This window comes from Schistocerca americana, chromosome 2 (assembly GCF_021461395.2).
Source record: "Schistocerca americana isolate TAMUIC-IGC-003095 chromosome 2, iqSchAmer2.1, whole genome shotgun sequence".
NCBI classification, from domain to species: Eukaryota; Metazoa; Arthropoda; class Insecta; order Orthoptera; family Acrididae; genus Schistocerca; species Schistocerca americana.
In genome coordinates this window covers 76,150,313-76,163,879 of record NC_060120.1, presented here as the reverse complement: position 1 = coordinate 76,163,879, position 13,567 = coordinate 76,150,313, and the positions used below count along the sequence as shown (strand labels likewise).

Genomic DNA, 13,567 nt, shown 5'->3' with positions numbered 1-13,567 from the left:
TAGCTTTTAAATTTGAAGATTGGCTCTCAAACCATGACGAGGAAATTAATCGGCTTTACCTTCTGTTAGACAACAGTTCGGAATTTTCTGCGGAACTAGACACTAACAATCACTCTGCAAGTACTGACAGGGATGATATCGACGACATATTTGATACTAATGAGTTAATTCAGAATAAAATTCAAACAATTGAGAATTGTAATGGCACTGATAGGCAAGACCTTTTTGAGATTTTACAGGCACATTCCACAGTTTTTACTCACAAAACAGGAAGAATCAAGGGATTTCAATACCAATTTCGTGTTCGTGAGCATACTAAATTTTGTGTTAGACCATACGTAATTCTGGCGCATTATAGGGACCGTGTTAGAACATAAATACAATGTATGCTTAATGAGGGCATTATTGAGTCTGCAGTAAGTCCATTACATGTTGTTGAGAAGAAAAATGGATCGATCAGGCTTGTCTTAGATTCGAGACAAATCAATACTATCATCATTCCTGAAACAGACAGGCCACAGATGATGGAAGAACTTCTTCAAAATTTTAATGGTGTAAAAGTGTTGTGTTCTATTGATCTCAGATCCAGCTTTTATCAGATCGAACTTCATCCAGAATGTAGAAAATACACAGCTTTTCTTTGTTTCGGCGTTTGTTATCAATTTCGGAAACTTCCGTTTGGTTTGAACATTTCTTCGGCAGCGTTCATTCGTGGGCTAAATTCTATATTACCTGATTTCTTAAAACATCACAAGCCTTATATGTGGATGATATTCTAATAGCAGAAGCCTCATGGGAACAACATAATCGCATCCTCAACAGTTTGTTACGTATTTTTGCAGAATCTGGAATTACTGTTAACTCGGAAAAGTCTGAATTCGGTAGGTCAAAGGTGAGGTTTTTGTGACATATTATTTCTTCTGAAGGCATTCAGCCGGATCCTCAAAAGTTAGAAGCAATCAGAGCCATTCCAGTTCCATCCACAAAAAGACAAGTCCGCAGTTTTCTAGGTCTCGTAAACTTTTACCATCGTTTTCTGAATATGCAAATTCTAGTTACACCAAAACTTTGTTCTCTCACTGGAAAAAATACTATTTGGAACTGGGACGAACAAGCACAGTTGGAATTCAATTCTTTGGAATAATCGCTACTTAACGCGCCAATACTAGCTCATCCAGATCCCTCACAAGACTTTTGCCTTAGCACGGATTCTTCTAAAGTCGGCCTTGGTGCCCACTAATTTCAAGAATCCATAGAAAATGACACTACTGTTCAGGAAACCATTGCTTTTGCTAGCTGAGTGCTAACAAAATCTGAAAAAAATTATTCCGTTACTGAATTAGAAGCTTTAGCTATCGTTTGGGCATTTAACAAATTCCGTTTCTTTCTTTCTGGTAAGCACGTAAAAGTATACAGTGATCATCGGGCATTACAATTTCTTATGTCTTCAAAATTAAATCAAGACAGGTTAAAACGTTGGGCATTGTTTCTGCTAGAATTCCGCTTCACAATAGTCTACATTCCCGGCAAGGAGAACATTGTTGCGGACGCACTGTCACGCGCACCGGCTGGGCTTGAGAAAAGTAACACAGAAGGCAACCTCGAGAAAAATTTCAGTATTCTTTACATTCAGAAAGTCGCCTTTGAAAACTTCATCACCACATCTTTAAAGGACATTGCTCATGAACAAGATAAAGATCCGATTTGGAAAGACATCAAAAGTAAATGGCATGAAAAGCCGCACACTCAGATTCGGCATTATTATCTGGTTAGAAACAACATACTCTTCAAACGCTGCACTGTTGATGACAAACTATGGGTACTTTGCATTCCAGACGATTTTGTTAATAAGCTCATTTGGTACATTCATTTCAGCTACGCACATTTTGGTTCAGAAAATGTTATCATATTCTTCGAACGACTTGTTATTTTAACAATATGGAAAAGAGAATTCGAAGAGTCTTGTCTATTTGTAAACTTTGTCAAAAGGCGAAACCATTTACTATCTCACATCGTGCTCCGTTGTCTCCTATCATTCCTTCTAAATTAAAAGAATTTGCTGCTGTTGATCTCTTGGGACCCCTTGTCAGAACATCGAATGGATTTTCGTACGTTCTAGTCGCTGTTGAACTTACTTCAAAATTTGTTTTTTTACTCTGTTACGTAAAGCCACTGGACGGTCTGTATCCAACGCCTTTGTTAAAAATTTCTTACGTGAAGTTGGACACGTTAGTAAAGTCATTTCAGATAACGGACCGCAATTCAGATCTGCTGTTTGGTCACGCATGCTTCGTAATCATAAAATCAAACCTGTTTTTATTTCATTGTGCTCACCACATTGTAACCTGTCTGAACGGATTATGAAAGAAATCAATAAGCTTTGCAGACTTTATTGTCACAGAAAGCATCAGCATTGGGACAGATATTTACACTTATTTGAAAACGTTCTGAATGAAATGCCTCACGACTCCACTGCTTTACCACCTACTCTTGTACTAAAGAATGAAGAACCACCGAACAGAATCAGAGAGCTTGTACCTTTTCCGAATATACGTAAACTTCGACACAAAGACATAATTGATTTAGCTACTAAAAATATAAAATCTGCAGCAGACAAAAGGAGAAAACTACACGACAAAGCAAATGCAAAGAAATTATATATTGGTCAGAAAGTTCTCATTAAAGCTCATTCATTGCCACATAAGAAGAAACACTTGAGTCACAAATTCTTTCTAGTTTACAATGGACCTTACAGAATCCGACGTATATCACATGATAATTGCGTTGAAGTTGAAACTCTGCGTACTAGGAAGAGTAAAGGTTTACACCACATTTCACATGTAAAACCGTTTATTGAAAGATAATCTGCTTTTTAACTTTGTCTTTGCCATAAAACTTTTCACTTCACATTTCTAGTATGCTTTGTCAGACTTAAGAAACTGTTAACATGCAACAATGTTTGAAGTTAAATATCCAGTCTAGAACCTAGGGAACATTTTTAAACAGAAATTACGAATGCATTGTTATAGTGAACAGACGATACAGTTTTGTATTTGTACATTCTTGCTTGTTAGTTGCACGATTACGTAACGACTATCAGACTTACATACTTAGGACATATACTGGTACTGCTAATGAGATTTTAATGCAACATTTTGGTTTACTTGAAGATACATTCTGGATTTAAAGCACTTTCTGTGAGATACCAGATGACACAGTGGTTAGTTTATGTGACAGCTACACGATTATATCACGACGTTACTAATGTGTGACACAATTTACATGCTTGCTTTTGCGGTGTATCTATTTTATATCTGCACAGTTTTACTGAATTCTTCTGGGAAGGAATACGTGGTTTAGTACTAACTTTTGTGGTATAGCTACAATGAGACAGCCTTTTCCATAGCACAACAATACATTACAGCACAGTACTTTCTTCATCACAGCAATAAGCATAATAACTAAGATATCTATATGCAAAGCATTTCACCTTTGTTTATCATGAGGTAAGTACATTGACTTCTGCAGAACTTAGCTTTCGGAGGACGATAACTACGACACTTCCACAGAGATTATCTTACAACATGACGCACAGTACACGTATTTGAGTGATTAATTTTGTACTTAAAACATTTATTTTTAAAGATATTTGAAGTACAATGATACAAAGGTTTTCCGTGATACATTTCATTCCATTGCTGTAATCTCTAACACCTGAGGGTATAATTACATAAATCCTCAGGGGGGTACACGCTTACTTTGTGAATCATGTGTTTGGCAAGCACAAGGAGCCCGAGCTAATATGGTATTTGCTTACACAACTTTACACATCGGTACCATATTTCTCTAACACAAAATTACACAGCTATCTGATCATTTAACTGAGAGAGACAAACTTTTTTACTACAGCAGTGACAGATGTTTACGTAATTACACCGTTGGATAACTTCACACTTACGAAATTGTATTTTGTCTGTACTTTGTGAACTGTTCATATTTTTTTTGGAACCATTGTGATACTATGAGAGCTTTGAATGATGTATTTGGTATGGGATCATGATTTTTAAAGTACATTTGAGGTAGATGACACTATTGAAATGAGCAGAGAATTTTTTTAGGTTTTGATATTATTGCAGAAAGCTACGACATTTTTGAGATTTGACTGAGGTGTTATGATGTTATTATTACGATGACGATGTGTATTATGCTGTTGATGTATGTTTATGATCAATAAGCTGATGCTATATGAGTTATTTGATTATGCTACGTATCTGTTATGATGAAATATTGAAGAAGTGTTGACGAATAAGGTAAGGAATAATGAGTAGTGATTAGGGACTCTGGTTTGTGAAAAAGGTTGTTGGAAACCAAGAATCGTACTTTAAGAGTTATGAAATGTATGTAAATGTGTGAATGTATTACAATGCCAACAAAAATTTTTTGGACACTGTTATATCAATAGGATTTTGTTTCTACAGATTTGTAACGCAAATTCTTGACCTGTGAAATATTTTTATATGAGACTGTCACTGTAGCGGAAACTGCTGTCGTAAATATTTCTGTAAGAAAGTTAAGTGACCACCTTCACATAATTTGTCGTGGGCACCCAGCTGCGCGACAGACGCCTGGAAAAAAGCCATTAGTGTGTGCCTTTCAGAGGCACAGGTGGAGGAAAAAAAAAATGAAGCCATTATCCTCACTATTGACATTCCTTTGTAGAAAGCATCGTGCATACGACACCCTCAAACTTGAAAACATGATTACACTGTAGAGTTCTTAATTTATGATATTTACTGAAATGAAATGATGAGAAACATTGTCTTGCTAGTTGAAAGATTGTTCACTGCATTATGAAATGCCATATGGCTAGTGAATGACGTTTCACGCCTTGCTTTGCCTATTTTGTTTAATATCTAGTTCCTAGCTGCACTGCAGCATTGGTTAAAATAAAATTTTATAGATGTACTAATATAAATATTTTATGCCTACAGATCCAGTAAAAAATAACTTTATGATGGATGTACTCCAAAAAAAATGAGGGAGCACAAAAAGACATTTCCACTTCACAGGAATTGCATACATAATTTTTGTCAGTGACTTGGTAACTTGTCTGCTAGAGCAAGTTACAGTGATGCATCAATCTAGTGTTAAGATGTGGCATAGATATTAAACATGGCATTTTCTACTGTAATATTTTTTCTGCTTGAGCTTTCTCATGTTTATATATAAGTTATTGCATTTGCTGCTGCTGTTTGCCAGGCATAGTGCTACTAATTTCACTTTGTATTACTCTGTTAAGCTAGTTTTACTACTGATTTATTTTTCTTGTTGCTGCACATTGGCTCATATTAGTTGTAATGTTGCATTGCTTGGTAATTTAGATTTACTGTAGCTTGCTTTGCTAATTTCCATTTTTTTTTTCATTACTGTTTGTATTAATTGTTTTGTGCTGCTGCATTGCCTCGTCCCTTAGTTTATGCATCTGAGCTCAGTAGATTTAAGTTCGCTTAAGAGGGGATAACCTATAAGAGAATGAGTTGCGAAAATTTGAAGAAATTCACTGAGAGGTTATATGAGAAAAGTACAGAAAGCAGGTATAGATAGGACTTTTTGGAAATAATGAAGAACGAAGGGAGATCTCCGAGAAGTAAAGTAAGTTTTGTTTGCAAAATACTGCAGTAAAACAAACCCTGTCATTTCCTTATGTTATCCCACTATGTGTTTGTGTACCCTTGTGTATTTATGTTCTTTCTGTCTTTATATGTTTATCTGATAAGACTTATGTTGTAGAATTTTTCTAATACTCAGCTACATGAACTATGATGAGGAATACTATTATCCTCACATATAATTTGCATTAATAATATGTTATTTACTTTGTAAAGAAGTTAGACATTATTAATTCTGTTCTGTTTTAATGCTCATGTGTAAAGTTGATGTTTCAATAATTATTCTGACCTTTTATGTATTTACTTAGGTCATAATTCCTGTAACACTGATGTATATGTTTATTTCCATTCTTTTGTGAAGCCCCTATTACTACAAACATTATCTGTATTATTATGTTTTTAATGATGTATTTTGTACCTTTGTAATTGTATTCTTATGTTATAAAATTGTAATTGACACCAGTTCATCATATTATTAACTTGTAAGTTTCATTTCACTGCATACGTTTCTGTTGGTCGTAGTATATGGACAATATGTGAGAAGTAGGGACTGTTAGTGTTTGCACGTGTGTTAATAATTCATCAAGGGACTGGATAACAGCATTGCTAGTTCTAAGGACAGTTCCAAAAACTTTGTGAGTGCACAAGTGGTGGTTTACGGACTTGCTATATTGTCCGCAAGACTCTTCGATGGTGATTGTGCACTTGCACAATCGCAGCTGATGGCTGCTGGCCATCACTGCAAGGACTACATGGGTCTGCATCTTTGATGACCCACCAATACCATTATTTCTACAAGGATTGCAGTGGGTCTGCAACTCTGGTGGCCCACCAATACCATACTCTCTACCAGGACTACAGTGGGTCTGCTCTGTGATGACCTACCTACCAATATTCTTCAAACCTTCGACTGATTCTGCTGTGGGTTTGCTCTGTTGTGGTCCAATACCTGTCTGCATGTCAAGAGTCAGCACTGTCTTTCCATTGGAGGGACAACACTACTTCTTCAAGATTGCATGGAAATCCACTACTTCTGTGTGCATTTTCTTTTACTGCTCAGACTTTGAGAAAAAAAACACTGAAATTTTACTGTGATGGATGATCAGGACTGTCTTTATGGACTGTAAGAAAATTTTAGCTTTTGACCAACATTGTATCAATAAGTGTGTGCATTTGATTTCTTTGTTATTGTAATTGTGAAAACAATTTTAACAAACATGTATTGGCCAGTGCCCAAAACAATTTGTAAAATTTTTTGTGGGGAGCATTGGGGCTATGTAAGTAGGCTGTTTAGGTTTTCTTATTGGTAACACCATGTAGCGCTCTGTATGAAAATCACTGGCTGTACTGTGTGCAGTCTGTGGCTAGTTTGCATTGTTGTCTGCCATTGTAGTGTTGGGCAGCTGGATGTTAACAGCGCATAGCGTTGGGCAGTTGGAGGTGAGCCGCCAGCAGTGGTGGATGTGGGGAGAGAAATGGCGGAGTTTAGAAATTTGTAAGACTGGATGTCATGAACTGCTATGTCTATTATGATTATTCAACACTATTAAGGTAAATACATTGTTTGTTCTCTATTAAAATCTTTCATTTGCTAACTATGCCTATTAGTAGTTAGTGCCTTCCGTAGTTTGAATCTTTTATTTAGCTGGCAGTAGTGGCGCTGGCTGTATTGCAGTAATTCGAGTAACCAAGATTTTTGTGAGGTAAGTGATTTGTGAAACGTATAGGTTAATGTTAGTCAGGGCCATTCATTTGTAGGGATTTTTGAAAGTCAGATTGCGTTGCGCTAAAAAATATTGTGTGTCAGTTTAAGCACAGTCTTGTATATAATTTTTCTAAGGGGACGTTTCAGTGTTCCTAAACTGCTCAGAAATGTCACATGTCCATCCACATTTCCTCGAGACCAAGTGAGTCGAAGCTACTTAGATATCTAGGACGCAACATAGGGACAGAATGATGACAAAATTTTTAAAAATAAGAATAAAAATGTAAAAATCAGTAAAAGGTGGCTAATACAAATCAATAACACATTAATTACTGTGAAACATTTTGGATGGAGTAGAGGGGAAGTTCCACAAGGAATTCATTCAACTACGATTTATTGTTCGAATTTCCCTGAAATACCCACCTATCTTTAGAATGATTCAAGGTATTTCCTCCAAAGTGCAACTCAGTGCGTTCACGCGAGACTAATGCCCATTCAGTGATTTCTGCAACACCTTTCGAGTGAGTCCTTATGGTTTACTGTAAGTACTGTGAGGAAGTGAATGTACGTAATTTGACACATTTAAAACTTTTCGACTCTCGGCCACTCACAGGAAAAAAGTGGTGAAAATAACCACATTAAAAAAGTTTCCACACATTATTATCAGTGACAAAGGTCATTATTTATGCAGTGAATGTATAAGTGATCACGCTACGCACACGATGTTGAATACAACATTTCCAGGAGGGATTTGCATATACCTTTAGTTCCAGTAACAGAAAATGTTCAATGTCTTTGATTGTTTACTCAGTCATTTATAGCAAAATTTCGATTTTGTGAGAGCGCTATATCAGAAACTGTATGTACTGTTGCGTGTTGCAATTTAGCAAAACAGAGTTGTCTGTAAGCCACACCTGACGCTGCCTTAAACAACATTTGCTAAATCACTTACATTACGTATAATATCTTTTCACATTGACACATAATAATAAGAAAAGAAATGGGCCTAGAATAGAACACTGTGGTATGCCTGTACTGAACTCACATTAAATCTTTAACCTTTTGTTGCTAACTTACGACAGTCAGTTTGTTAGGAGATGCTCGTATAAAGTAAACAACGAATTAGCATTTTCCATATATCCATATATGCCCTAACTTATGCAAAATTATAGCATTGTCTGCACAATCAAAAATTGTTGTTATATAAAATTTGCTGCCTGCTGTTCTCATCTTGCAATTATTCTTCATTTCCATCATACATAAAAGAATAAATTTCGCTTTCGTGATCCTCCTATCGTGAAATCGAACTATACATACTGCAAAGTGCTACAACTCTCTTGTACGTTGGCTTCTCAAGAACTCTGATAATATTGGTACCGTGGGGACCACTTAGTAACTATCTACTTCATCCCTTCCTTCCATTTTATTTAGTGAATTTACTAACTAAAGTGTTAATCTACCTGGAAAATTGCAAAAACTCAGTGTACATACAGGTGAACGTGTGCTATAGAAATGTGCGGTGCATTGACCCAGTAAGTCAGCTCGGTATTTCTTCTTACTCATCTGATTCTCTATTTTCACTGATTAAATATCTGATTCAGTTTTGTCCTTAACGTGACATAATGGTCTCGTAAAAACCGCTTTTGCATGCTCTGTGCACTATCCTCTACCAATAAAATACTGATTTATCTTGCATTCTTTTAACAGGAAATTGCCACTAAATATATCGTACAACTCTGGTGGATAATTAATAGTTTCGTCTCTCATGAAAAAGATAATGAGCACCCATTCTATGTCCTAATACAGTTGTTATAAACGACATCTTAAACCCAAGAGTTTCTTATTCTCTTGGTGCAGACCATTGTTTCAGCCTGTCCGACAATGCTTTACAACATTTTGCAGCATTTTCGCTAGTGATACAGTGCAACAGTCTGTTACCCTTTCATCTTGTTTGGTACTCTTGAGTCGCTACAATGGCTGCTTATAGGAATAAATTTTCAGCTTACAACCTTTTCATGGAAAATACATGTCAGAGGAAGCTATAAGTAGTTGCATACTACATTTGCAGTTCAGTGTGTAATTACAGATTTCTTGCTAAGTGTGCTTGTCGAGACTGACTTTTGATTTCTGCGTTGCAAGTTGGCCCAAATCCCTAAAATGTGGTGTCTGGTACCTTCCGATATGAGTCAGCCTTGATTCCTTTCATTGTTAATTTTTGTGTATCATTATATGACGGACAATTGAAATTTTTTCTCAAAATATGCCACTAAACAATGGAAAGATCTGTGAAAATATTTTCTTTGCCGCTATTGTCTCCCTGTGGTCCAGTTCGGAAGGATCATGTTATAGGGCTCAGGCATATCCATTAACATTACTATCGTTGGAACCATTTAGAATACTAATACTGAAGATCCACGCAAAATAAACTTGTGATTGCTAGGGACTATGGTTTGTGCAGTGTCTAGAAACAAAAATTTTGAAGTCTGAAGTGGGAAATCTGCAGTGGCCAACAATTAAATGTTTCTTTATAACATTCAAACACTCCCACATAACCATAAACAATTTACCTTCGACTAATATAAATCACCACTCATTGCATATAGAATTAATTTCATTCCATAGAAATCAGGTAAGATAGTGTGTTCTTGTTGTTACAATGTGATACTGGGACTGTTTAACTCAGTAACTGAATGCATCAAAGTAATGTTTTAAAAGTATATTTACTAAGCAGATTTGACTAAAGGAAACAGCAGTTCTTAAAAACATCAAATAGCAACAGAGCAGACTCTGTGTAACAACATACGTAGAAACTTTGTGACAACAGACACCGAAAAGATCTATGGATGAACATTTACAAACAGCTGCAAGTTGCAGCGATAACAAAGAAATTACATTATTTCTCCATACTACCTACTGCCTCACTTTTAATGAGTGTGTCCAATGCACAGAGAGTCTGAAGTTACTCCATATTATTTCGCAACGTATAGAAAACTTCTAATTAGAGACTATATAATGTAATAAGTAAATTTTGTCCCTAGATGAGCCAATCGGACATGGCCGTCGGCCATATCACTCCATGTCAGCGGTGTCATCAGAAGTGGTATGGAGGGCGTGTGGTCAGCACGTCGTCTCACGGTCTTCGTCGTCGGGTTTCCTGATCTTGGAACGGCTACTTGTCACTCGAGTATTACCTCAGTTGACCCCACGAAGCTGAGTGTAGCCCGTACCCGCCGTTCAACCAAGGAAAAGTCCCTGGCAGCACCGGGAACCGTATCTGGAACCTCCGTATGGCAGTCAGAAGCGCTGACCACCTACGCAGGCTGACTACTGATAAGATTAACATTTTAAAGAACATAGTTCTTATTACAGGAAACAGCGATCTATAATTATTATAAATAAACTGGAAGCAGTCTTCATAGCATTTTTTTTAATGTAGTGACTCGTTTCGATCTTATTACGAGATCATCTTCAGACCTAGAATGAACATGAATCCTTATAAACATATCAAGAACGGAATCGTATATTGATAAAAAAGTACCGGTAAATAACGCTGACATACCATAGAAGTATGCCATGAACCCACCGCGTCCGGCAGATCTCTATGGTATATCAGCGTTATTTACTGTTTTATCAGTATACGATTTCTTCCTTTATATGGAAATGGAAGAGGATGTAGAGGAAGATGAAATGGGAGATACGATACTGCGTGAAGAGTTTGACAGAGCACTGAAATACCTGAGTCGAAACAAGGCCCCGGGAGTAGACAAAATTCCACTAGAACTACTGACAGCCTTGGGAGAGCCAGTCCTGACAAAACTCTACAATCTGGTGAGTAAGATGTATGAGACAGGCGAAATAACCTCAGACTTCAAGAAGAATATAATAATTCCAATCCCAAATAAAGCAGGTGATGACAGATGTGAAAATTACCGAACTATCAGTTTAATAAGACACGGATGCAAAATACTAACGCGAATTCTTTACAGGAGGATGGAAAAACTGGTAGAAGCCGATCTTGGGGAAGATCAGTTTGGATTCCGTAGAAATACTGGAACACGTGAGGCAATACTGACTCTACGACTTTTCTTAGAAGCTAGATTAAGGAAAGGCAAACCTACATTTCTAGCATTTGCAGACTTAGACAAAGCTTTTGACAATGTTGACTGGAATACACTCTTTCAAATTCTGAAGGTGGCAGGGGTAAAGTACAGGGAGCGAAAGGCTATTTACAATTTGTACAGAAACCAGATGGCAGTTATAAGAGTCGAGGGGCATGAAAGGGGAGCAGTGGTTGGGAAGGGAGTGAGACAGGGCTGTAGCCTATCCCCGATGTTATTCAATCTGTATATTGCGCAAACAGTAAAGGAAACAAAAGATAAATTCGGAGTAGGTATTAAAATCCGTGGAGAAGAAATAAAAACTTTAATGTTCGCCGATGACATTGTAATTCTGTCAGAGACAGCAAAGGACTTGGAAGAGTAGTTGAACGGAATGGATAGTGTCTTGAAAGGAGGATATAAGATGAACATCAACAAAAGCAAAACGAGGATAATGGAGTGTAGTCGAATTAAGTTGGGTGATGCTGAGGGAATTAGATTAGGAAATGAGACACTTAAAGTAGTAAAGGAGATTTGCTATTTGGGGAGCAAACTAACTGATGATGGTCGAAGTAGAGAGGATATAAAATGTAGACTGGCAATGGAAAGGAAAGCGTTTCTGAAGAAGAGAGATTTGTTAACATCGAGTATAGATTCAAGTGCCAGGAAGTCGTTTCTGAAAGTATTTGTATGGAGTGTAGCCATGTATGGAAGTGAAACATGGACGATAAATAGTTTGGACAAGAAGAGAATAGAAGCTTTCGAAATGTGGTGCTATAGAAGAATGCTGAAGGTTAGATGGGTAGATCACATAACTAATGAGGAGGTACTGAATAGGATTGGGGAGAAGAGAAGTGTGTGGGACAATTAGACTAGAAGAAGGGATCGGTTGGTAGGACATGTTCTGAGGCATCAAGGGATCACCCATTTAGTACTGGAGGGCAGCGTGGAGGGTAAAAATCGTAGAGGGAGACCAAGAGATGAATACACTAAACAGATTCAGAAGGATGTAGGTTGCAGTAGGTACTGGGAGATGAAGAAGCTTGCACAGGATAGAGTAGCATGGAAAGCTGCATCAAACCAGTCTCAGGAGTGAAGACCACAACAACTACAACATATGTTTCTAAGGAATCTCGTTCATTGTAACTCTGAACATGATCTTATAATAAGATCGAAACCGGTTACCACATTAAAAAATTTATGCGATCAAGACTGCTTCCAGTTTATTTATGATAAGATTAATCAATTGATAAAATGCTAGTCAAAGTATAAAATAAGTTCACATCCGCCGATCTCTATCCATAATAGTATATCAGAAATATCAGAGAAGTACACAAATCTGAAGACACGGGAGACACTGAATGATTCCCGCTCATTCTATTAAGAATTGAAGAAGCTCTCGGAGCGGACTGTTTTAACAATTATCAATAAGGCGAATATTATTCAGTTCAGCTCTAAACTGATTTAAATGCAACAATGGTTGTGACGCCGTGTCAGTGTCCACACAACAAATAAATTGGCACCACTATGTGCTGTCAGCCGTTCGTACCTTGAAATAAAAGGATTTTCGTTTTTAACTGCACCGCATTTGACTGACGTTGATTCCAATCGATGCTAAAATTACGATCTGATCTCTAAAGATTGTCGAGATTCGTGAGAATACTGTCTCTACATAAACATTCAGAAAAAGGATATTATTGACCAATAAGGTATACTGAAACTGGCAGAAGACACAGTTTTAATCTGACAGGAAGTTTCATATCAGCGCACACTCCGCTGCAGAGTGAAAATCTCATTCTAAGGTATACTGTTAACGTTCCTCGTAGGAGAAAAGCAGTTTCATAACACTATCCTACTGACTCACAGAGGCACATCCTTCACATTCATCGCTGATCACGTAGTATTCCCGAAGAGCTTTTATCCCTTACTTTCAGGTTATTTCATTCTCTTCTGCATCTGCAGCTACATAGACACTCCGCAGACTACCGTACGGCGCTTGACTCTCAGACAGAGTTCCGTATGAGCCCTAATTTCTCGTATTTTATCTCCGTGGTCCTTACGCACAATGTACGGTTCCTCGAAAATAACGTGGCCCT

General features: G+C 37.2%; 1 long non-coding RNA gene across 2 annotated transcripts in view; it reads left to right on the top strand.

The window, feature by feature from the left end:
- The window catches only part of LOC124596068, a 236,909-nt gene that overhangs the window by 107,629 nt on the left and 115,713 nt on the right, over positions 1-13,567 (top strand). The gene's annotated exons all lie outside the window — the stretch shown is intronic.